We start from the raw sequence: 5,326 nt of genomic DNA, 5'->3' as shown, positions 1-5,326 counted from the left end.
TCTTGGCTCCAGTAGGGAAGGGGGGGGGCAGGGAGGGGTGGGGTGGGACTGATCTTTGACCTGGCTGGAGAGCCGAGGCCCCGACTGCGCAGGGAAGGTTGGGGTCTTCACGCAGGACGGCTTGGCACTCTGCAAAAAGGCAGGAAGAAAGACATTTTTTGTTATGAACTTTATTTATGCAAAGAAAGGTTTGTTGACCTTCAGACTGTTTTTGTACTCAAATATTCATATTTGGGATCACATCACAGATACAATACATTTTCTACAGCTGACAACATTACACCTGATAGATATAAGGACAACGGCTACTAAGTGTGTAAATGGCCACTAATTAAGTAAATGATTATTAACTACTACCAAATACTTTCAAGCATTTGACAGGACCCTTGTAGCCATAGTCACTTGCAGTGAAAAGGTGATGGTCCTGCTCACATCGACAGGACAAGACGTCTGATAAGCACACTAGGCCACTCTGCTGACACATAAATGGAAGGAAGTAATTGTGTTTCGGTGACAGTACTGGAAGCAAAGTGTCACACACCTCAAACCTTGTAACCTCTCCATCTCACAAACACTGTCTTCTCACATCCCTTAATTAGCAGGGAAGTCATTGTTTTCTCCTTTTTTTTTCTTTCCTAATCGCCTGATCTTGTCGTTATTTGCTTATCTCATTGCCTTGTAATTACACAGGCACCCAATGATATTCCAGGCACCATCTCTTTGTTTTAGTCAAATTGCCATTAATCCCGCAAGCTACACAGAGGGACTGGGGACGCCTCCTACCACACACACACACAGACGCACACGCACAATTCTTCTCATTGATATGTCTGGTGTAGCACAGAGCCACCACCAAGTGGTTATACATACTCTTTAATTAAGAAGACTTGAATAAAGAGACAAAGAAGAGAGAGTGAGAGAGATCCATGACATGAATGTAATGTATGTTGTTCAGCTAACACCCTTATTGAACACGAGTGAGCAGGTAAGGTAAGGTTTAATAATGCTGCAAGGTCTTGCTTAGGGACACTTCAACAGAAAGCAGTGTTTGTCTCTGCAATTAAGCTGTAAACACAAAATTGTCCATTCTCAGAGGATCAAGATCACAAGACAGCCCAGCTTCAAGCCCCCGTGTCAGGCAAGCATCTGCTCTGCTTTAGTGTCCTTGTGCAAGACACTGAACTCATCCTCTGCTGAGCCTACATGAGGGGTGAGGGCGACTCTTTAGAAGTAAGATTAATTACCTGCACACTGGGTGGTTAACAGGGTACTATATAGCACAAACTGTGGCGACAGTTTATTGTGAATGCCCCAAAGCAACTTTTTGTCCGGGTAACCTAGAGGTTAAAGATAATGTTCTGTGATCACAGGTTTACAGTTTTGATCCATGAAACAGCCACTTTCAAACTGTCCCTGACCACTTCATAAAACCATACCTACTAACTCACTGCACAGTGCTTTTGACAAATGTCAGTAGCTGAAATGTGAACTGAATCTACAAAAAATAGCATAACTGACTCACCGTTACAATCTCTATTATTCAAATGAGATCGCGAAAATAAAGTGACAGGCAACAGGCCAACTATATAAAATGTATGGAGGGATATATATGGCCAGAATACACAGATTAATAATATATAGCTTTAATAATATAACTACCTTGCTTACATAAAACCTTTCACATAATATCATATTATCTGGAGTAGAAATGAGGCCAACATTCACTAACCCACTGTCATTGACTACAACGGCTTACACCACCTTAGTACAATCAAATATTTTAAAGAAAAAATGAAAAAATGAAATAAATAAATTACCTTATTTAAAAAAAATACTCATTATGTCAACCACATCAAGCTGCTAAATTGTCAGAGGGGTTGAAAGGTTAATATATGCAGCTGTTTTACAGGGCTGCGTTTGTGACTGTGGCCTTGTGAGAGGCAGAAAACCACAGCTAATTGCAGTGTAACTAAGCACCTCAGACAGCAGGCATATACAAGTGCCCCACCCTTCACAGCTCCCGTGCCAGCTTTTTCAACTGCCTTGATGAAACAGACACAAACACAAAACCTATATATGACACAAACACATACATACAGTATAAAGCTTCTGGCCTCTACACACACTCTTTTTTTCATGTAATTCGAACAGAGAAATTCAAGAACATCTGACACACACACTTACAAAAACACAAAAAGAGAGATCAACAATAGGTCTTTTGTGGTGACACCATGCCAGAAAGGAGTGGGTGTCTTTCAGAAGCTCAGTTCATCTTTCAACACAATACTATACACACACACGACCAACATGCGCGTCCTTGCTTGTTTTTCTTTCTTGGCCTGGAGGGCAGGTGATGTCATTAATGAGAACTGAGGGAAATACAAAAACATGAATAGAGAGAATAGGGCAGTATCAAATTGTCTAGGGGACTTCTGAATGATGCCCCTATTGTTCTGACTGTAAACATTGGTGTAGGTAGAGGGAATCTAACCATGCCTGCAAGGACTTACTCCATCTACAGTATGTTCACAAGATGCCTAGGTTATGATTTATGACCCTCCCCTTAGAGCATGGCTTTCTATCTCCACCTTTGGTTGCTATATGCACTTCACAACACAATTACAACACCTATTGTTGTTGAACGCCTCACCAAACATAACCTAAGGCCATGTGTGGGCTCCAGTTAAACCACAGTCACTGTCTATGCAGCTCAATGCTGCTTTCTTTCTTCAAAGGTAAATACAAGATAGAGAATAGATAGTGATGTTTATAAAAGAAGTGATAGAAAAAAAGATACATGCATGCCTACACATATTCCTTAGTAATCCCAGAGGGATTGGGAAAGCTAAACCCACACCAAAGCAGATTTAACCTCAACAGCAAATTCAGTTCTAAACAGAGACGCCAACAAGTTACAAAAGTTGTCCTTCGCTCAAAGGGAAGACATGATATGGAAAGCCCAGCATGTTTCTCGTGCTATTAGCACCTCCATGGGAAAAACCTGTCAACTCTTGCTAAAAGCCTTCATCACTTCCCCCCTAGAAATGGGCAGAGAGTATTTAGCATTCTGGCAATGCAGAGAAGCCAATCGATTGATAAACCTTCACCATTACCTCAGCTACTTCCACATTATAGGCTGTGAGCAGAGGAGGCTGCTAATGCTCATGATTTGCAGATCTCAATGTGACCAGGGTGACTGCAAATACTCACTAATGTCTAACAAAAATCTGGTTTATTTGCAATAGTTAGTGATTATTACACTTGCATACGATGAAATACAATAAAATAAGTGCTGCTAATTTTTTGTTTCAAACTGACAACCGTACTGTGACAAAGGCCATTCATTACAGGTTATATAAGGTTATATTAAATATATTTTGAAACTTTGGAACTCCAGATATTAACCAGTTGCCAGGCTTCTGTAATTACAGCCAAAATGGCGGCACAATTTCCACTGAGTGGTGGCAGTCACTGGCTATCAGGGACTCTCACTTTGACATGGTCAAACTTTAAATTCAGCTCATTTCCCCATGCAATATTGATACTAATGCATTTGATTACTGAGATTGAGAAAGGGAGCGAAGGGAAGGGGAGATGGGAATTTGCGCCATAAGCATGAAATGAGAGCAGGACCAGTACATATGAAACTGTGTGTACATGCACACTTACACACATGCCACAATGGGCCAGAAGAAATTAAAAATGAAGGAGCAAATCCTACAAAGTGGACGAAGGTACAGATAAGTATATACGTGAATTTCTTGAGAAGAGACCAGTGACTTCAAGACACCAAGCTATTTCCATCCACTAATACAGACTGTACTGTTACAAACAATCCTTCCCACACATACACTGTAAAGACGTGAAGTTGTATTCGCGAGGAGAAAACTACTTATCACCTGAGGGACCACATTAATAATCTCTTTTATGAGGTGAACAGTAAGCTCACTTCTCTCTCACTCACACACACACACACACACTTAAAAAAGACCTCCTTTTGGTTGGGCTTGATGATCAAAACGGAGTGTTTGATGTCTGAAACTTCAAAAAGAATAATATTTGCAGGGTTTGTGTAGCCCCAAAAAAGTTGGACTTTCCACAGGAGTACATTTTTCATGCATTGTTTGGTTTCTGGAGCGTGTGTAGCAACATCTAATTTTTGGCTCCAGGACTCTGACAGGTCCTGTTTACATTGACTCCCTGCTGCAGCCTGGTACGGATGCTGTTCATTCTCCAGAGATGGGTATTGTCCCCTCTAGCCTGCAGGAACTATAAGGAGGATATGGCAAAGTGGCATAGAAAAATCTCTAAATGTCACTGGAAATGCAATAGTTTTCTTTTTTAGAAAATTCAAATGAACGAAATGAGCTGGGGGCTATAAAGGTTAACTTTCTTCAAATGGGGGCATTATTTGCAACAAGGTCACTAATGATATAGCATCAATTTTCTTGTTTAATATCTACAACAAAAGCCAGATTAAAGTATTTTAAATAGGCTACTCTAAAATGGCATTAATACCACTTATATGAGGGCCACTTTGGTCATTTTGAATTGTGAATGTGAATGGTTGTATCCAAGAGAAGGCAAAGGTGTCAGAAAACTGAGAATAGGCTACCGTTCCACCAGCTTGTGGCATTTCTAGTCAAAGCTAAAAAATCGAATAGAAAATGTCTGATATAAATATACCAGAGCATAATATTCCAGTAAAAAAAATATCTTCTAAGGGGCTAACATTGCCATTAAGCAGCTAATGCTACACTAGCTAATGTTACTAACTAATGTTAAATAAACAAAAACAAAATCCATATTATATTCTTTACTACAAATAAACACACTTAGGTTAAACTAACTCAGGTGTAGACTGCGTACTTATTCATTTTAACACTACTTATTTTGGTCTTTGACCCAACAGCGCCAACAACTGCTAGCTGAGAGTTGCTAGCTGACCTCAGTCTGTAGCTGTGTGAAAAGGGGGAAACATGAACACCACCCTTTAAATAGGGGGTGTTGAAACAGCAGATGACTAAGTAGGCCTACATGGCTCTTAAAATTTGTATTTGTGACAAGTAATGTTGTTTTGGTTAATAAAAATGGCTCGCATAATGTTAGCCGCTAAAGGTAGCCAGATGTACATGGGTTATGACTGATGTTTCCAAAACTCCACAACAGTAGTTATTGCCTGCACGCTGTGTAATGGCATGTACTTTTCTCTTTTCATGTTTAAGTCGCTTCAATTGCTACCTCACATACCTATAGTGCTGTCAGCATCACACACTACACTGATCTGAGTTCAGTAGCAGAGTCCTGGGACAGAAAAGAGATGCTG

Source organism: Morone saxatilis, unplaced genomic scaffold (genome assembly GCF_004916995.1).
Source record: "Morone saxatilis isolate NCDOM2014 unplaced genomic scaffold, NCSU_SB_2.0 Contig12, whole genome shotgun sequence".
Taxonomy (NCBI): domain Eukaryota; kingdom Metazoa; phylum Chordata; class Actinopteri; family Moronidae; genus Morone; species Morone saxatilis.
This window is presented reverse-complemented; position numbering follows the sequence as displayed.